The sequence below is a fragment of the Octodon degus genome, unplaced genomic scaffold (genome assembly GCF_000260255.1).
Source record: "Octodon degus isolate 3935 unplaced genomic scaffold, OctDeg1.0 scaffold00192, whole genome shotgun sequence".
NCBI classification, from domain to species: domain Eukaryota; kingdom Metazoa; phylum Chordata; class Mammalia; order Rodentia; family Octodontidae; genus Octodon; species Octodon degus.
The window spans coordinates 2,845,039-2,866,622 of NW_004524768.1; the positions used below are offsets into that span (position 1 = coordinate 2,845,039).

The window sequence follows — 21,584 nt, forward strand, 5'->3', positions numbered from 1 at the left end:
GTCCTGAACAGTCAATGAATTAAGACAATTTCATTGAAGCAACACCAGATCTTTTTATTTAAAATTGTTGGCAGGACCCACTGCAGGCACCACCGGCCGCGGAAGCCGTTGCACCAGACCCCCGCTCCCGGAAGGCAAGGAAGGGTCTCCTTTACCAGGCTGCGGACCGCGCCCAGCCGGAGGAACACCTCTTGCTGAGGGATTCCCTCCACTGTTAGGAGAAAATCACCGTGTTTATTTTGGACACTGATAAATAATTTTGTCAAAGAGCATTAATTTAACAGATTAACCAGTCAAAAATTGTTATGGTTAATAATTCTGTCTACGTTTTTAAACGTTTGAAACATGTATATTAAATTTAAGCTACAAGGGTAAGGGAGATTTCTCCTGATTGTGTCCCTCATCCTTTTATTATAGCAGTTGTGTTAAATTAGGGTTTTACCCCCTCTACATTGTTTTAAGTTTTAAAGAAAACTCAATTGTCCTGATACCTTTTTCATGTTCTATATAATTTTGAGCAGCATCACATTCTGGAAATTCATTTCCAGTATCCATTTCCTCCCTGCTATTCCAGGAAATAATGTTTATTTTTAAGTAGCACCAATTATCTGTTTTGCTACTTAGAATTAAAACTTATTTTGTTTCACTAGTGCAACTTATTCTGGCTTTCATACTATGGCTGTTGAGATATGAAAATAAAAATAAAGCATTCTTGCTGAAGTCATGGCAGGTTGAAGTCAACACGAAACCCTACATTTTGGTGCATGCCTGAAAACAAGGTGCCAGCCACCTGCAGCTCTGTCACCCAGGGTGTATGTGGAGCAGGAATGCTGTCCCAGCGTACAGCCCCCTATGCTGACAGCAGGCTTTGGACACAATCCACAGCCCTTTCTGGAATCCGCAGCAACATCCATGCTAACAAATCAAGATTTTGTCTTTCATGACAACCAAAATGTAGTTTATCAGGTTAACAGATAAAGTAGAATTTGAGTGCTAAGCAGCAGCGGTCGATGAAAAGATTAGAGGTGAAAATACCAAAGGTAAAAACCCAGCTGTGGGTGGGATCAAGGAGCAGGGACCCAGGGCTGGGACAAGGACCTGGCTCTCTCCTGCAGAGCCGCACAGCAGGAGCATCCTTGTCTTGCCATGCATTGTTCATTCACTCTGGGAATGTGTATCTGTGCACCCTAAGTTCCCTTTGGGAGGAACAGCAGTGTACTTAAACCCCAGCTTCTGTGCTGGTTGCCGGGCTTCTGGCTTTCAGCTACGCTGCTCCCTGACTCCTCTTTCTACTTCTCCTTCACTTACGTCTTTTGACGTAAGAATTTTGAAGAATTTGCCCTTTTGCCTCTAGACCAGGAGCTCCAGGCCTCTGGTTGCCCTTGACAATCAGAGAGCCAGTGAGTCAGTTTTCAGCGAGTCCCAGTTTCTGACCCAGTCCCTGAACAATGGGCTCGGGGGCTCCAGTGGGTGGAGCCCAGGCGTCCATGGTTAACACCATGGCCAGTGAGGTCACTATGGGCTCAATGCGTGTCTTCCCAAAACTCACACATTCAAAACCTATCCACCGATATGAAGCTCTGATAAGGGAGGGCTCTGGGGAGGAGAGAGAGAAGAATCCCAGGAAAAGAGTCAAGGACCACTTTCCTTCATGTGAAAGGATGCAATGAGGAGGAACCATCGATGGGCCTCCAGCCTCCAGCAGCCACTGGACCTCAGGCAACTTGGTATTGAACTGTGATCATGTTAACACCAGTGGATGCTTGCGCCCACCCACCGCAGAGCTGCAGGCACCATTGTCACCTACAAGTTGTGCAGGCTGCAGTGCTTGTTTCTTTCATTTTATTTTTATTATAAGTTTACAGTACACCATGAACACATGTATTGTGGGTAGCTGATATATGTGCACGATGCATTTTATTTCTTCTTGTACCCAGTCCTCCCCTTCCCTTTCCCTCCATCTCCCTCTTCCCGTTTGCCAAAGATCTACCTTTTTCACAGCAGCCTGGACTAAGGCAGAAGGCAAGATCAACATTACCCCAATACAGAGCCTTGTAGTCAGAGGAGGCCATGGATCTGAAGCATCCACATTACCTAGAAACTCCCTGAAATAATGGACTGAAAGCCATGCACAGCAGCACATGCCTGTAATCCCAGCACTCAGGAGGCTGAGGAGGGAGGATCACCATGAGTTTGAGAGAAGTCTCAACTACATAGTAAGCTAGGGTCAACCTGAGCTACGTAGCAAGACCTTATCTCATAAGGATAACAGACTTGAAAGCCACAGCTATTGAGTGGAATCACCAGTGATGTTTCTGGTAGCCTGTGAAATCCCAGCCTACTGAACCACGTCCCCATTCCCTGAGTCAGTAGGTCCAGGGTGAGGTCCCTGGCAATTGGGATTCTGTGAGCTCTGCCCCCAGGTGGGTAAACCCTGAAACAAACAACCTGACCTGCTCCATGCCTAGGTGGAGGAACCAAAACTAAGGCAAGTGCACATTCGCTAAGACAGAAAAAAACTAGCTCAGCCACCAAGCCATGCCACTCAGTTTGAGAAAGCCTGGTCCTTGTTCTGGACTTACACCTACCCCAGTCCTGAGCGGATAGGAGAAGACCCCCTTCGGCCAGGTGTTCATGGTGCCTCTGAGCTAGGATTGCACAAGCTTGTTCTTGCCCTGTGCTCAAATTATGAGTGGACAATCACTTCCCACACCCAGTGTGTGGCTTGAGGATCAGAAGCCTTTTGTCCAGCAGCCTGCTAGGCAAGAGCAGCCCCTGCAGCATCCAGGGGAGAGGGGCACCCTGGCAGAGTCCCCAGCCCTCGGTGGCACCCTGCGGTCACCTTTGTGAACTGTGCAAACTGCAGTGTCCAGCCTGTATTCCCTCCGTCCCTGTGAGGATCTGCACCTCTGTGTACAACTTGAGTCTTCCGAGCACCCGTAATCACCAATGAAGAGCCCACACCAGATCCTAGAGAGGTCCTGAGTGAGCAGATATGAAATCACTGAAAAGATACACCTTGGAGCCACATTCTTCAAGGGCCACCTTTTCCTTTTATCCAGACGGCAGGGGGTCTGGGGACTGGAAATCTCAACTCCTGGGAAAAGTCCTTAGGATGCTCATGGCAGCTCCATGCTGGACCTCTGGATGAAGAAACTCTGAAAGTGAAGCTCAGTAATCTGCATTTCAACCAACAGCCAGGGTAAATCTGAGGCAGAGTGCAGTCTGAAACTCACTGCACTACAATCTGTGGATTTTGATTTTATTTTTGGCAAATGCCATGAACACATAGCTCCAATAAGTTGTTGATAGGTGTGTTTTGAAATGTTGTGAAAGAGCATAGACCCATGTCCAGTGATGTTTCTGGTAGCAAAGACTGACAGATTCCTGGGCTAGCACTGTCAGGGTTCCTGAGGGCCCCTACCTCTGGTACCATCCCTGCTAAGGTTCCACCACATGGAGTGGAGTCGTGGACTCTGCTCCCCACAGGACACACTCTTCCCACAGTACAGAGGTCCACTTGTGGGCTGGCCCAGGCCCTCTGTTGGCCTGCAGCTCTAGTGTCTGAGTCTGAGACCTGCAGGGGCTCTGTCTAGGCCCATAGCAGCCAGGCCTCACCAGCCGAGAGCTCAGCCACACAGGACCAAAGCTCCACTGATCTGGGTGGAGGAACCCCAAGCCCAAGGCCAGAAAGGCTGCCTTCAGACAGGAAACCAAAATGGAATCTTCCTTTGAGGTTCACCTCTGAGTTTGTGGGTGCCCACACAAGAGCTATGCGGCTGGACTGGCCCTTCAGGAACAGCCTGCCTGGAGACGCTCCTGAGTTGCTTCCTGTGAGGGAACATTCTTTCCCATGTGTGCAGCAGTTCCTTCTTCACCAGGTCAGCAGAAACGCTTCAGACACAGGTCCTGGCACCCCATCTTCTTCTTCTTCTTCTTTTTTTTTTTTTTTCGGAACCGGGGATTGAACTCAGGCCCTTGTGCTTGCCAGGGAAGTGCTTATTCCACTGAGCCATCTCCCCGGCCCCTCTGGCACCCCGTCTTGAGCCAAAGGTGTTCAGTGCACCCTGCATCCTCTGCAGTGGTCGGGATGATGTGCAGAGCCCCACAGCAGCCTGCCGCAGTGGAAATCCCAGGGGCGAGTATGATTGCACAGCATGGGTGGCCTGTGTTAGTGCAGTGGTTATAATCCCCCTCCTCCTGTATTTTCAATCATCCCTTTGGCCTCCATCCCACTGTACCGGGTACTTCTAGAGCTAAAGAGGTCCAGTGCTCTCCTGCTCTCCTGCCTTAACAGCATGTGTATCCCACAGAGGAGGATGCAGCGTGCTCACTCTGTTCTTAATCTTTCCAGCGGGCCGAGCTGCCCAGATGCTAATGCTGACATCTGTTCCCTGTAATCTCAGGGTTCCTCATCACTGCCTTACATAAGGTTGACCTACTTCTCAGGGTCCACTCAAAACAGGAGCAAACACATACAGATGACAGACTGTGCCCACAACGCGCGGCCCCGTGCTCACGGTGCTGTGTTTCTGCAGCCACACGCCCTGCCCTCCTCTCCCCATTGCCCTCGCAGCCTGCACTGTGTCCTCAGCGACGCTTTCCCTGATTTGTAGAATCCTCTTGAATCATGAGCTTTTGGCAGGAAGGGTGCATCTAACTTTTGCTCCCACCCGAACCTGCCGGCCCTCTGTGTCCCAGCTTGTCCTGGGGAAGCTCAGCAGCAATCTGATCCTTCCTCATGCGTGGTGGCTTCTCAGTCACATCTTTCCCTCCCAGCTGCCAATTGCACACCCTTGTGGACCGTGCCACACACCTTCCTTTGTCTTGTCACCATCTGCTCTCCCCTTGGGTTTGGTGGCCTCCTCCTTTCCCCGGACCCAGTGCCACCTGAAGATTATCCCATTTCTGTCCTCTTATTTCCCCGTCTCCCTGTCCCAGCTGACCTTGTCCTGAAGCACATCCTGCCACCCCATGGGTATGCATGTCCCTCCCTCTGTGTCACACTGGAATCCTGGTCTCCCAGCATCCCACATCGACATCCCACAGCCACATCCTCCCCTCAGTGGGCTGAGATCTCAGCATCCCTTTCCCCACCTCATCATGCCTCCATCTCTGTTGGAGCTCTTTTTCTTAATATGTTTGCAATATGTAAGCATTATACTCATCTTGGGGGTGGTATCCCCCAAGGTGTACCTATCTTCCTAAAAATGACATATTTATCCTTCTTTATGGCTGAGTGGGACTGTTATGGAGCACATTTTCTTTGTTATCCATTCATCTGTTGATAGGCTGAGGCTACTTCCGCCTGCTAGCTCTTTTCTGCCTCCCTATGAGTAAAAAACCAAAACAAGGTTTAATCTCCCTTGCATTTATTCTCTCTGAAAAATCAGATTGAAGATTTCACCACAGAAGCCAGAGCCTTCTGATTGGTCTTCCCTCATCCCTGTAGTCTCCAGCTGCTCCTCTGAGAGCCAGGAAGATCAAAGCAGCCAGAATCTGCTTGGAAGGAAGCACTTGGGGCTCAAGATGGTCCCACGACAAAACTCAATGCCAGAAATGGGAACACATGCTAGAGATGTTTCAGGGAAACAAGGGTTGGGTTCAAAACAAGACCCTCATATTGCTGATCCCCAGCTCACTAAAATCAAGTTTTTACACAGAGAAACTCAAACACTAGCTCCTGTGAATCTTTCTTGTGAGGAAGGAGAAACAAATAAAGAAGGGGTGGCTCCAAGAAATTAGGGCACAAACAGAGAACCCGTGCTAAGATCCCTGGACAACAGAGCCAAAACTAAAAGCACACAGGACTTATGGGTCCAGGGTGAGGCAGAAATGTCATGAAACAGCAAGAAATGAAAGCATCATTCACCAAGAGGCCCGCATGAGACATAATGGGGAGACATGATTACAGAGTTCCTGCAACTTTCCTCATCTTGATAGAGTCAGAAGCCCTTTCCAGATACCTAGAAATACAACTCAAGAAATCTCAGCCTACATTAATTGTAATAAAAAGATTTCCTACCCCACGAGAAAGACTAAAGGAACAGGCGACATCCAAACTTTCAGGAAAAAAGTCATACAGAGATAAGTATCCATAAAACATAGACCAAACACAGAGCAACAAGCACAAGCACGAACACAGAAGTTTTCAAACAAAAATTACAGAAGGCAGAGCTTAAGGAGGTACATGCTCTTCATATCAATAAGTGTACACAGATTTAATGGAATGTCATTACACCATTCCCCCTGAAAACCTAGCCAAGCAGATCAGCTGTGTGTTATCCACAGTGCTCAGGTGAAGAGTACCAGGGCTGCCTGCACAACCCCTGTTCATAGATGTGTGGAGAGAGGTCTGGGGAGTGGGGGTGAGGAGGCCAGCCAAGCAGGGAAACCTGTCTCAGGAAATCTCTCTCTGCCTCTCTGTCTCTGTCTCTGTCTCTGTCTCTGTCTCTGTCTCTCTCTCTCTCTCTCTCTCTCTCTCTCTCTCTCTCTCTGTGTGTGTTTATGTCTCTGTCTCTGTCTCTCTCAGTCACTCTTTCACACACATACACACACACACACACACACACACACACACCATGTCCACTGATGCACAGGAGCCTAGAGGACAGTGGTCCTGGGCCCAGCAGCCAGTTCAGCATGGAAAAATCAAAGGGCAGGCTCAAAGGAACCTGGGACGGTGTTGAAGGTTCCAATCGACACCTCTTTTCTTTTCCTGCGCTGACAGTTCTACATAGTAGCTTCCTGCCACCTTTCTGCCCCAGCCTCTCTTAATAAGCTCCGGAGCAGTCAGGTAAATGCTCTAGAAGGAAATTGCCTGCTGTAATTTCCTTCAGGTGTGCCCACAGCAGCATGCAGGGCGATGTACTCGCACATACCAGGTCCATCTGCTTACCCGGGCAAAGGACAAACATCAGGAATGAGCCACCTCTTTAAACTGGCCTTGTCCAGCCTCCAAACTTATGCAACCTGCTCCACCTGTAGGGGAGCCTGCAATGCAGTAGGACCAAAGAGATGGTGTTACAGTTTGAATTTAGATGTCCCCTCAGAGTCTCACATGGTCATAGGTGGGGCCTTTAGAAAGGGGGGTGAATTTAGAGTATGTGATTGATTCGTGGTGCAAAGCTGGGATTAAAGGTTTGTGTTTACTAAATTGGTCCTCAATTAGTTTGGCACCACTCAAATCCCAGAAACCTAGACAGAGTATAAGAGGGGTTGAAAGAGTCTTCTAAGACTTTTGTTACTTTACATCCTTCTGCCCATGATTAAACGCTTCTCCTCTCTGATCTGCCTCTGCCTCACCGGAAGGCCTTGGAGCCAGCTGATTATGGGCTGAAACCTCTAAAGACTGAGCTAAATAAACTTTTGCTCCTATAACTTTGGGTGTCAGGTATTTTGTCTCAGCCACAAGAAGAGTCACTAAGACAGGCAGACAGATCCAAGAGTACCACTTACAGGGGACTGCAGCTGCATGGTCCAGATGGCGAGAAGACAAGAGAAAGCCCCATTATTTGGGTTAGAGAGAGGGGGGACTTGCAAAGAAAGCAGAGTGAAAGTGGGTTTCTCCAAGCCAGAACACCCCTGGTTTGTCTCCAGCTGGTAACAGTCAGATGCGTTCCTTGCTACTCATAGCCTCACAGTCTGGGGTAAAGCTCTGCCTGATACTCTAAGGGCTGTGTTTACTTGCAGTTTGCTGAGAAAATGACACCAAGGTGACCCAGCAGTGGTCGTAGCTGAAGTCCACTGTAGTCAGGTCAAGCTGAGTCTCCACACCACCTAGACCTCATCCTGTAAGACAGCTTAGCCAATAGTTTATCTCTGACAAACACTAAAAAATGTATTTGGAACAGGGTCTCACTACACAGCTCACACTCATAGTGATCCTCCTGTTTTCAGCCTCCCCAACCCTGAGATTATAGGCATCTCAGATTCCAGGGGGCAAGGGCGGCCCAGCATGTGGAGCCAGGGATCGAACCCCCATCCCCGCACTTGCCTAAGCAGGCACTTAGTCTGCTGAGCTATCTCACCGGCCCCTCTTGTGTCTTTTAGTGGATCCCCCAATCAGGAGGTGAGGCAGGTGCTTTCTACAGCTCCTCTTGGGCTGTAGGAAAGGGTATGGTCATGGGCACCTCATTTTTTGGTCTCAGTGAGAGACTCTGCCCTGACAAAAGGACAAATGTTCGGGCTCCTCCTTTCAGTTGCAGCCAGGAGCTCCTGAGGCTGACCTGCCCAAGGGTATGCAAGCAAGCACTGGACATGTGTGCCTATTTCAGCGGAGAAGGGCTGACTTCCTGATGCCATGACACTGCTATGCCTTTGCAGGTAAGGAGCTGGAAGCCCAGAGAAAGCAGGAGGCCACCCCGCCTCCCAAGCTGCCTCATTAAACATTGAAGCCTCCAGGCTCTGGCCTTCAGGGAGTCGTCCCTTCTCCTGGTTAGAACTGCGTGTCCCGGACCGCGTGTTACATCTTATGCTCCACTATTTCCATGGAGAGTGGGTGCAGTAGCAGAGGAACATGTTAAAGCTGTGATTCTGAAGAAGACATCCTCTAAGGTTGCAGGCAAGCTCTGAATCTGCAGTTCTCCCCAGTCACTTTGGGGAAGGAGTCCCAGCTTTCGCACAGGCAGGATCGATGCATACACATGACAGGCCTTGAGGTGAACAGGGTCCTTGAGAGCCATCTAATTCCTCTTTGCAAATGAGAAAGCTGAGGTCCAAGGGCGGAAAAGGTTTGGCCTAAGGCTACCCATTATGAGGCCAGAGCAGGTGTCCGCTTCCTGCACTGGAAGGGCCCATTATACAAGCCTGCAGCATAGAAGCCAAATTGTAAGGAAACACACACACACACACACACACACACACACTCACCTATAGACAACCACTGCAAAGGCACATAAATGATTATGTGCAAATGTGCATCAAACATTGCTTTCTGCCTCACTTATCATTAATGGTAAGCGACACACCTATTTCCTTCATGACTTCTTTATGAAGAATATACCCAGCAGTTGTGTTCCTCTGTAAAGCAACAATGCACCTTGACCTTCTATGGAAATTCACCCAGAACAGCTACATTTAAGTGATACCTGGAGCATCTCAAGAAAATGTGTTGGAATGGGTAAGTGGCAATCATGGTCATCTTTTTTTTTTTTTTTGTCAGAACTGGGGATTGAACTCAGGCCCTTGCACTTGCCAGGCAAGCGCTTATTCTAGTGAGCTATCTCCCCGGCCCTTCTAGTGAGCTATCTCCCCAGCCCCATGGTCATCTTTACTTGTGCTGTAAGGTTAGGGACCTGCAGCCAAGGAATGCCACCTGGAGAGCCACTGCCTAGAGCACAGGCTGGGGGTAAGATTTGCCTATGCCTAAAACCTCAGCTATTTGCGAGGTCCCCTTGGCTGCCTTTCACTCTGCCAGCGCTCCTGGCCTTTTCCTTTAAGCACAGCTGCCCTCCACCCTCAGTCCATGGGACTTACCCTCCATTTCTCTTTCCTTCACAGTTCTCAGTGGTTTTGCCCACATGTACATTTGAAGGCACATACCATCACCATCTTAATAATAGCCTGCATGGAAAGCTTTTTTCAACTCCGCTTTAAAAAACAGGAATTAAAAAAAAAATGATAAGCGTTCAACATATAATTGAATGGAAATGGTTGGAGTTAAGCACCCGTAGCCATGTGCATGCTTTTCACTGACAGAGGTGTGCTGTTGATCTGATGGACTGCAGTAGCCAGAAGCTCGCAGTTGGCTATGAACACCTACAGGCGACAGGCCTCAGAACCCAAAGGATGACCCATGGCTGAGTTTCATTCGTACCTTTACTTTTATGTGATGCACTCATGCATATGAGCACTTGGCATTTGCCTGTGTTCATTTTGTATTCTGGAGCTTTTCGTACTCCATTTGTTGCATTTTTACAGGTGGCTGCAAGAGGCTCAGCTGACGTAAGCCGTGCACAGAACTCCTGGTGCCTCAGCCAGGGTTGAAAAGAGAGAGGCAAGGGTGGGGCGTCTCCTCCTCCTCCGCTCCCTCTGCACCCGTGCCCCTCGTGGTAGATTCCTCCTCAAGTTGTGGCCCTCGGCACAAGGCACAGTGGGTAGAGGGAGATGCGCCATAGTTGCTGCTTCAGAAACTCCTCCTTGGCAATAGCAAAATGAAAAGAAGAATCGCTCATCTTGCTAGTTCTTCCCATGCTCAAGCGTCATTCTGAGCCTCTTTATTGTCTTTGCATTCCCTGACAGTTCTAGAAGGAAGCTGCTGTCGCAAACCACCCACTGGCGCTGAAGCCAGCGGCAGAGAGGGCAACTTTTGGAGGGCCACCTGGACCCCAAGATAGAGAACTTCACTACTAGCCTAAAGCAGCTGCTACAGTACGTTTGATCTTATTTTGACACAATCAGGACTTAAAAACATCAGTATCTCCAATTCCCTCTGCCACCCAGTGAGCTTTGAGGCCTGAGAGCAGAGTTGGGAATGTGTGCGGCTAAAATTACCCGCGGACTAAATGGAAGGTACACTAGGGGCTTTGCAAGGTAATAGAGACTCTGGAGTTATCTGGGGACTCTAGAAACCCAGGGAGACAGAGCCTGTGTCTCTATTTTCATACCTCTCTTATTAGGGTCATGTTCCCCATGAACAGACTGAGAAAGAAACAGCATCATAAAACATCACCTGCGTGGAGCGCAAGCTATTTTTGATCATCAATTGGTCTCATTCTTTTCTCTTTCAAAGGACAGGTCTTCTAGGGACAACAAAAATAATGTTAAAATGTTCATACCACTAGAAGGCTCAAGCCATGATTCTCTACTTCTGTGTCCCCAGCTTTGTACATCAAACTGAAAAGCCAAGATACAGAATCATTTGTATTTTCAAAGTTGAAATGTAACCAAAGTTGCAGGAATCCCTCTTCGCCACCCACACCTCCCAGGTCTGGGGACACAAACAGTCATCCAGCCTGCATGGTTTTCCTGTCCTCCTTACAACAACAAAAGAGCAATATGAAAAAATATATATTATGCATCACAAATGCTTCTGACTCACAGCAAAGGGGACGAGTCTTAATGTTTCAAGTGTTCTAATGGACGTAAGTATTAAGTGCTTAGATATCCATCATGCTGGCGTTTAAGAAGGCATTGTTGTAAAAAATAACTAAGTTTAAAAGCCACCATTTTTCATCACAAACCAAAACTAAGCTATGATTTTTCTTAGCTTGCATACTACCAGTTAAATTGAATGTTTTCATGCTGAAACAAGGAAATCTGATGAAAAACTCAAATCGTATGAATTAATGTATGTATTGGACTCTTCTCATATGCAAATGGTAAGACAGCCTGTGCCAGCCCCCCAAAAAATCCATCTCATATGCAAATGGGATATTAAACGAAATAAAAATAAGCCATCACCGAGCTTGAGGATATCACTTTCCCCAGCTTTATTGAGGCATAGCTGACAAATTTATTTATTTATTTATGGTGTATACAGAGTGGTGTTTAAATATAATGTATATTGGGAAGTGATGACCAAAAGCTAATTAACAGCTGTCACCGTACATAGTACCTTGTGTGTTTATATGTGTGACAGGAGAGGGGAGGAGGGATGTAGGAGTCACTTCCAGGTTCTGGTCTTGGTCCAAGAAGCCAGTATTTGTAATCCTAAAGTTAAGTTATTGGAATCCCATCGAGTTAATTTCAATCTACCACTCCCAGTGCAACCCACAGTGAAAGTAAAGACACTAAAACATATTGGTAATTATGACGAAGCCAAGGGGCCCTAAGTCCAGCCATGAAGATGGCTTTCCGGAACCAAGAGAGTGACCCAGGGCCTCACCTGGTTTTATTCAGTGGGGGAGTGGCTTGAGGAGGATTGACTGAGAATTGTGGGAAGTAGGTGACTACTATGAGCTGAGCTAGGTGGATGGCCTACATTTACCTCTGCCATATGCACAGAGGATATGCAGAGACAGTAATCTGCTTTATGCTACTGAGATAGTTTTGGAGGGTTTGGTGCTTCAGCTCTGATGTGGAGTCTTTCAAGCCCCAGGAAGTTATGGCCTCTGTCTCAAGGCTTGATCCCAGCTGGTGGCATGGAGCTCTGCCATCCTGTCTCCACCCAACTCACATTAAAGAGCAGCAGGTGTAGGTTACCAGGGAAACACCCACACCACCTTCAAAGACTATCACCATCACCTCAGCTAGACCAATACACATTGCTTAAGGCCAACTGAAGGATAAACAGAAGTCCTAGCCAGCTTTGTACATATCAGTAAGAGAAAATAGGGTCAGGCTCAGTCAAAATGGAGACAGTTGCTCTTCTTTCAAGGAGAGCTGCTCAGAGCTTCCACAGAGGGCAAGGAGAGGAGAGGGGAGGGGAGGAGAGGAAGAGGGAGATGGAGAGACAGAGGAGAGGAGAAGGGAGGAAGAGGATAGAGAGGGAGGGCAGGGGAGGAGGAGGGAGAGAGAGAAAGAGAGAGTAAGAGAAGGAGGGATGGAGGAGGGAGAGGGAGAAAGAGAGTGAGAGAGAGAAGGAGGGATGGAGGGAAAGAGAGGAGAGGGGCGGGGAAAGATGAAAGGGTAGGACAGGAGAGGGGGAGGTGAGAAGAGGAGGGGTCATGGAGAGGAGGGGAGGGGAGGAGAGGAAAGGAGAAGAAAGGGAGGGGAGGGGAAGAGGAGGAAGAGGGAGAAAGAGAAAGGGAGGGAGCGGGAAGAAGGGAAGGAAGGGGAGAGAAAGAAGGGAGGGAGAAAAAGACAGAGAGACAAAGAGACAGAGCTGCTCTCCAAAAATTTCAAATGTACAATATGTCATTTCTAAGAATACTCACAATGCTGGCCCAGATTGTCTTGGGATGTAATTATCATTTTGTTGAAGTAATCTTTGTGTTTTTGTGTTGCTTTTTACCAGAATTGTACACACATACACACACAGACAGAGACAGAGACAGAGAAACAGAGAGAGACAGAGACTGAGAGACAGAGTTAAATCTGCCAGTACATTACTTTAGTGGGTAGAGTAGTGACGCGGTCCCCTCGCTCACACAGCTGTGTCGCAAGGCCAAGACACACTCCAACCCAGTCTATTTTACAGTAAGTCGATCAGCTTTCGTACATGGGTGTCAAGGATGAGGCTGTGAGACCGCAGGCTTCTTTGCAGAGAAGAGTCCTTCGAAGCCTGCGCAGGGAGACCTCCCGGTGCGAGTGCACGTGGTCCTCTGACAGCTTCCGCAGGGGGCGGAGTTACTGCGCAGCTGGAACTCACCCTAGCGAGCCGCAGAACTGCAGTGTGTCCCAAGAATGCCCAGCTCTCGCGGGGACAGGGCAGCTGGTGAGGGGCGAAGAGGCCGACCTCCTCCTCCCAGTGTGGCCTACATGTAGAGACGTGGGCTTCACGGAGTGCGTGGCCGCATCCGTGAGGAGCGTAAGGTCTGTGTGCACACATGACCGTAGCTTGTGTGTGTGTGTGTGTGTGTGTGTGTGTGTGTGTGGTATGTGTGTGTGGTATGTGGTATGTGCTGTGGTGCGTGAGTCTGGGTGTGTGGTGTGTGCACACAATGTGCATAGTATATGTTGTGAGCAAAAGTGTGTCCCATGTAGTGTTGTACTGTGCATGGCATCTGTTGTATACACATATTGTATCTTGCGTGTGCTATGCATTGCACTTGTGGTATGTGGTGCATGTGAGGTATACATTGTCTGTAGTGTGTGGCTTGAGGGATACATGCTGTGTGCTGTTTATGTGTGTTGTATGTCATGTGTGGCATGCATTGTGTATGTAGTGAGTGTGGGTTGGGGGTGCATGTGGAGCGTGTTGTGTGTGGTGTGTTATGTGTGGGGTGTGTGTGTGTGTCTGTGTGTGTGTGCGTGTGTGTGCAGTGCACATGTGCTGGGATCTGAAGCGTGACCGTGCCCGGTGCATCGCGTTGCCTGCACCACCCATTCAGTAGCTACCTCAGCGCCGCACCACTGGTCACACTGACGCCCGCAGCACCGAGGGCTGGTGTTCCAGGAACCCTTATCTGACTTAGTAACGATCCCACAGCACACAGTTCCCGGTACTGCCCTGATGACTGCGCTGTGCAGAGCTGGAAAGTGATTCCTTTCAGAGAAAAGGTGACAGCTCTCAAATTAAGGAAGGTTCTGTCTTTAGGAAAGAACAAAGTCAGGATGGGGAGATGGCTGAGACCCTTCATGAGAAGAGCCGTCCCTCCAGGAAACTGTCAGGAAGGAGAAAGGCGCCCTCGCCAACAATGCTGTGTGACCGCAGGAGTTGCGGGCTAGCGCACCAGGTGGGTTTGTCGGGAGGGCAAGGCGTCGCCTCTGCGCGTACAGGCCAGGAGAGCAGGAGGCGTGTCATGCAGAGTGCGGCTGTAAGGCTTGGTCCCCTGTGTAAGGGGGAACGACTATAATACCGGAGCGCAGGGAGAAGGGCCCCTAATTAATGTCACAGTGTGTGGACAGATGGAGGGTGCGGTGTGGCAGGTTCCTGCTTAGCCAATGAGCACAGGTCAGGGTGATCTGGTCCAGCCTAAGCCTCCAACTGTGGGCTGCAGGGCTGAGGCCCGGCGTGGCCAGGAAGGGAGGGCGGGAAGCTGAGGAGCCGCCTGGTCACGTGCCCAGAGCTGCAGCGGCTGGCGGACGACGCCCTCCCAACAGAGAGCAGAAAATCAAAGATCATCGAAGGATGGCTTCCCTGCTTCTCTCGGGCAGCGGGGGCGGTAGCTGTTCACAGGGTGGAAGGCTTCCATTCGCCATTTCTGCGTGGAGCCAGCCCATGCACACGATGTAGCTTAATCCCTTTCTCAGGCCTTTCCCTCCTCCCCCTTCCCTCCACCTTACTCCTCTTCCCATTTGGGAAAGATCTACCTCCCTACCTCTGGCTATCTACCCTTTATTCTGTTCTTTACTTTCTCATATAAGAAAAACTGTGATATTTAAATAAGTGTATCTGATTCTTTTCACTTAGCATTATAGTCTCACAATGCATCCATTTTCCTATAAATGATGCAAGCATTTTTTTCTTTTTTCTTTTCATAAACATTTTATTGGATGAATGTTATACAGCACTCTTTCACATTTCACTCTGAACACACAGAGGATAAGAAACAATTTTTGTCACTCAAGACTACACAATGAAACAGGCTCATGGAGATCTAAGGTGCCAACAAAAGATAGAATAAAGCAAGGCTTCAATAGCAAGCAATGAAGGGCCAGGGAGATAGCTCAGTAGTATAGGCACCTGTCTGGCAAATGCAAGGTCCTCGGTTCAATCCCTGGTACAAGAAAGAAAGAAAGAGAAAGAGAAAAACAACTAAGCAATGAAGTCCGTATGAGTGGAACTGCAAGACGGTAGTGACACAGGGAGAAAAACTGATCTCAGGGGGATGACCTCCCAAGCTTCTTTTTATTAAATTATTTTATTTATTATTTTATGTATTTAGTACAGGGTCTACAGGGTCTCACTACACAGATCGGACTCAATGGTTCTCCTGTTTTCAGCCTCCCAAGCGATGGGATTACAGGCACATGCCACCACCCCCAGTCTCAATAACCGTCTCAGCACAGCATGGCTTGTGGAGCTGGGGATTGAACCCCATTCTCTGCATCTGCCTAAGCAGGCTCTTTAATCTACTGAGTTATCTGGCTAGCCTAAATGATGCAAGCTTATCCTTTGTTATGGCAGTGTAGTATTCCACTGAGTATAGATACATTTTCTTTTTTTAAAATTTTTCTTAATCCCTCTTTGTTTTCTTTTTTTTTTAATTTTTTTATTTATTTGTGGGGGGGCCAGTTTAGCCCACCAGGGGGCGGGGCTGGCTGGCATGTGGTGCTGGGGGATTGAACCACGGTCCCTGTGCTTTTGCTAAGCTTGTTCTAAGTAGGTGCTTTAGACCACTGAGCCATCTCACCAGCCCCTAGATACATTTTTCTTTATCCAGTCATTTCTTGATGGACATAGAGGCTGCTTCCAACATGCAACTGTAATGAGCCGTGCTACTGTGAACACAGGTACATATGAGTCACTACAATATGCTGTCTTCAGTTCTTCTAGAAATTTCTTTGAGCCACCTAAGTGTCTTCCTGAAAGAGAGGCCTTCATTTTTTCCAATTGGGAGACCGACATCCCAGCCTGGTCTTACACAAAGGTCAACTGTGAGCATTTCATGAAGGTCATGTTCCTCTTGCAGGAAGCCCTTACCCTGAAGTCATCAAGAGTTGACATTGGCCAGAAAAAGCACCCGAGCCAGTGACCAAAATTGTCCCCTGGACATCTCCAAGTGCATCTTGGTTTTCTAAACATGCACCCTATCATGGCAAGTGTGGCCAGCCGGGTGCCCACAGGCACACACACACAGCTGAGGTGCCCACGTCTCCCCTCAGTGATTTCATCTGGATGTGAGCAGAGCAGCACGCATTCATGCGAGCTAGGGAGGAGAGGTGCAGGGGAGATGTCCTGCCCTGCTCTCACGCACACCAAGGAAAGCCCGAGCGACTTCACCAAAGCTGTCCTCAGTGCCATGCACGTTTTTCACTATATTTATTTATTTAAAATTTTTTATAGATTGGTGGGTTAACTGATTTTTCCATTTTTATTTTATTAGTATGTGTTTGTAGTATAGGTAGCTTACAATATTCTTGGGGAGTGGGTACCGTACACATCACAGCTCATTTCTTTTTTCAGTCTCCTTCTCTTTACCTCCCCCTCTAATTTCCCAATCCTATTTTAATTCTTCTTGGTATTGTTAATTTTAGGTCATGTTATATCATATAATGTTTAAATTAATGGAAGTTCTTCGGTTCCTTATATGACCAATCTTCATTCTTATTTCCCTTTCCCCTCCTCCTCACCCCTCACCCTGGTCCCCTTGGACTCCTTCCCTATTGCAAGAGATCCATCCCCTCGTCGCCTTCTATCCAACCTTTATCATCTTCTTTGTTGGTGCTTTGCCGCGCACGAATGAGATGCTATATGGTATTAAAGCTTATGTGTCTGGTTCCTTCACCCAACATTGTATTTTCCAGATATATACACTTTCCTACAGATGTCTCAAAATTGTCATTATGTGTAGCTGAAGAGTATTCGATTATGTACAGGGACCGCATTTTCTTTATCTAATCATCTGTTGTTGAGTATACAGACTACTTCCAGGGTTTAAGTATTATTAATTGTGCCACTATAAACATTGGAGTTCATGTGTCACTGTCGTATGATGATGTAAGCTCTCTGGGGAAAACACACAAGAGGATCGCTGGGTCGTATGGAAGCTCTAACGTCAGTTCTTTGAAAATTTTCAGACTGTTTTCCATAGTGGTTGAACTCATTTGCATTCCCACAAAAAGGAAAGTTCCTTTTGAACCGTAGCCACACCAGCCTTTGTTATTGATTTCCTAATGATTGTCATTCTTTCTAGAATAAGATGGAATCTTAGCACTGTTTCAATTTGCATTTCTCCACTAGAGTTGTTGAATGTTTTTCATCTGTTTGTTGGCCATTTGTTATTTTCTCTTCTGTGAAATGTCTGTTCCTTTCACTATTCTTTTTCTTGACTGGTTCTTTAATTTTAATTGCTTTTGTTCTTCAAATTCTTTATATATTCTAGGTATTATCCTCTGATGAGTAACTGGCAATTTTTTCCCCATTGTATGGGTTTTCTCATCAGTCTACTAATCGATTATTTTGCTGTATATAAGTTTTTAATCTGATATAATCCCATTTGTTGTTTTTGCTATTATTTCTTATGAAATTGAGGTCCTGTTTAGAAAAAACCTTCCCTATATCTGTGTATACAAATGTTTTGCCTACTTTGTCTTCTAGCAGGTTTAATGTTTCTCTTTTAATGTTTAGATTTTGGGTCTATTTTTATTTTAGCTGGATATGTAGAGAGAGATGAGGGTCCAGTTTTGTTTGTTTGTTTTGTGCAGAGTGTCACTTCATAGTTTGGACTCGTAGTGATCCCCCTGACTTCTGCCTCCCTAGTGCTGGGATTACAGGCATGCACCACCACACCTGGACTCCATTGCTGGCTCAGCATGCCCAGGGGTGGGGCTGGCTCAGCATTCGGTGACAGGGATTGAACCCTGGCCCCTGTACTTCTCTAAGCAAGTGTTTAGTCTGCTGAACTATCTCACCAGCCCTTGTGGGTCCAGTGTTAATCTTCTGTGCACATATAGCCATTTTTTTCCAGCACAACTTATTGAATAGGCTCTTTCCTTCAACACACGCTTTTGGCCTCTCTGTCATAGATCAAATAGCTGCATATGTCTGGGTTGTTTCTGTATCCTCTATTCTATTCCATCGATTCACATATCTATTTTTTGTTCCAGTACCATACTGTTTTGTGTCACTGCTGCTTTGTATTATAGCTTGATGTCAGATAATGGAAGGTCCCCACTTTGCTATTGTTGTCCAGAATGGCTTTTGCTATTCTGGGTGTCTTCTGGCTCCATATGGATTTTAGAACTGTTTTCTCTAGATCTATAAAATGTGGTGTTGGTGTTTTCATTGGGACTGCATTGAATCTGTGTAACAGTTTAGAGACTGTGGTCATTTTGGCAGTATTGGTTCTGCCCATCCAGAAAGAGGAAACATCATTCCATTTGCTGATATCCTCTTCATTCTCCTTCTTAGAATACTGCAGTTTTCGTTGGTGGGTTAGGTTAATTTCTAGGTATCTCACTTTTCTTCAAGTGACTACAAATGGTACTGTTTTCATAATTTCCTTCTCATCTCATTCATTACGGGTATATACAAATACTAAAGATTTTTGTATGATAATTTTGTGTTCTGCTACATAGCTGAAGTTAGTTCTTAATTATAAGAGGGTTTTTTTTTGGTGGAGTACTTTGGTCTTCTATACATAGTATCACATCATCTGCAAATGAGGATAATTTCGTTCTTCCTTTTTTATTTGTCATCCTTTTTGTTTTCTCTTGCCTGATAGCTCTGGATAATGTTTCACATACTATGTTGAATACAAGTGGTGATAGTGGGCATCCTTGTCTTGTTCCTGATTTTAGAGAAAATTCTTTTAGTGTTTCCCCATTTAGTGTAATTCTGGCTGCCAAGTTTGTCATAAATAACTTTTATCATACTCATATATAGTCTTTCTGTACTTGTTTTCTCAATTTTTTTAATATCATGAGTGGACATTAGAGTTTGTCAAAGCCTTTTCTGCATCTGTTGATATGTTCATATGGCTTTTTACCTCATGTTTATGTGACGTACCACATTTATTGATTTACACATGCTGGAGAATACTTGCATCTCTGTTTCAAAACCTACTTGATCACAATGTATGATCTTTTTCCATGGTGTTCTGCATTTACGTGCTAATATCTTGTTGAGGACTTCTGAATCCACGTTCATTAAGGAAATTGGCCTAATATTTTCTTTCTTAATTGAGTCTTTATCCAGATTGGAGATCAGAGTGGTAACTGGCTTCCATAAACGAATTTGGAAGCACTTCATCCCTTTCAATTTCTTGGAAGAGTATTGGTGATATAATACCCTTAGAGGTTTTTGTAGAATTCAGCAGTGACTCCAAAAGTTCCTGGGCTTTTTTTTTAAGTTAGTAGATTCGTTATTACTTTGTCAATTTCATCAAATGTTATTGGGTTAAGTATATTTATGTCTTCTCAGGTTACTTTTGATAACTTCTCCATGTCTTCAAAATTTGCTAATTTGTTGGAGTATAATTTTTCAAATAGTTACCATCTTCTGGATTTTGATAGTATCTATTGTGAGTTCACTTTTCTGATTTCTTTTAAATTTTTATACAAGCCTATTTTTATTATACTTTTTTCAATCACTTTGGACCGAGCATGTCCTTAGGTTTTACCCACTCATTGAACTGCTCTGCTGTGAGAAAGCCAAGTTCAGTAAGTTTCCTTTAAGGATGATCCATTTTCCTGTGCAGTTTTAGCAATTTTTGCTGCCTTGTCATACCCTATATGAGGATTAAGAGCTGTCGCCAGCATCAGAGACTCATTCATTAGCTTGTTGATCCTTTCTGTGTTGGCCTGGATCCCCATCACACAGCTTTCAGTGAAGGGAACTGAAGCACCACCAGCAGCCTGGCTGACTGCAATACATTTTTAATCATCATTGGTTTAAAAACATTTAGCTCCACATGTCCATTGTTACCTCCAATGGTGACAGCAACGTGATTTCCTATAACCTGGGCTGCGACCAGACCAGTGCTTCACACTGACTAGGGTTCACCTTGCCTGGCTTCCTCGTTCATTTTCAGGCAAGATCAGCTCTCCCACACCTGAATGAAGACCACAGCCCAGAAAATGAGTATCATTTGCTATCTTCAACAGACTGCAGGCAGTGGTGTTCATGGCTCCATTGAGCTCCACCAGAGCACCATGAGTGGCCAGAGCTTCAAATTTATTTGGATCAGTGACAAGAGGCAAGCCTGTGAGCGTAGCCACTTTTGCAGCCACCTTGTCTGCAGAGCCAATTCTGGTATTTAAGCCAGTCTCAAAGGCAGTACCTCCCCCTGCAAGCTCATAGATTCTTGGCATCACAGCTTTGATTCTCGCCATCGCATACTGCACTTGCTACACATAACCTCTAAATTCCTGCCCAAGAGTAAGCGGAACAGCATCCTGAGTGTGAGTCCGCCCTATTTTGATGATCTGTGCAAATGCTTTGGATTTGGCACCAAGAGCATCATGTAGCTTCTGTAGTTCTGAAAAAAGCACTTCATGGACTTCTATAGCAGCAGCGATGTGCATTGCTGCAGGAAAGGTATCATCGGAGCTCTGGCTTTTATTTACATGGTCATTGGGATGAACAGGTTTCTTGCTGCTGAGTCCACCTAATGTTTCAATCGCTCTGTTACTAATGACTTCATTTACATTCATATTTGTCTTCATTCCTGATCCAGTCTGCCACACCACGAGAAGAAAATGATCATTCAATTTACCTTCAGCTGCCTCATCTGCTGCCTTCATTATTGAAGTCACAATCTTTGGATCTATCCTGGTTAACTTTAGCAGCTGCTCACTTCAAGATGCCAAAAGCTTTAAAAACTGGGATTGGCATGCGTCCTGTCACACCTCCAATCTTAAAATTCATTGTAGATCTCACAGTCTGTGCTCCATAATACTTATCATTTGGGACCTTCAGTTCACCAAAAGTATCATACTCTATGTGGAAGGAATTTTGGCTTTCTATTCGAGCGGCGTTCTGAGAACAGAGTGGGAAGACTGCTGCACCACCCACCCCTGCAGTTGACCCTGAGGCTGAACCTGCAGGAGACAATGTGAGCACACAAGAGGCTGGAGCATTCGGCACATAGTGTGATGGGAACATGTGTGCAAGTTTAGGGCCTCTGTCACCTTTGTAATTTCTAATTGCATCAATGTGAAACTTTTTTTTTCTTGATAAGTCTAAAGTTTATCTATTTTTAAAAATTCTTTGAAAGAACCAGCTTCAGTTTATTTGTAATCAATTTATTGATTATTTCACTATTCTTATTTTGTCTCCATTCCATTGATTTCTTCTCCTACTTTTATAATCCCTCCCTTAATTTTGGTTTGGGGCCGGTTATTATTGTTTCTCAAGTGTCTTAAGAATTTTGATA

At 46.3% G+C, this 21,584-nt stretch overlaps 1 pseudogene; it reads right to left on the reverse strand.

Annotated features, from left to right (window-relative positions):
* Positions 1–19,796: 19,796 nt before the first annotated feature.
* LOC101560168 overlaps positions 19,797–21,584 on the reverse strand; it is a 99,337-nt pseudogene continuing 97,549 nt past the window's right edge.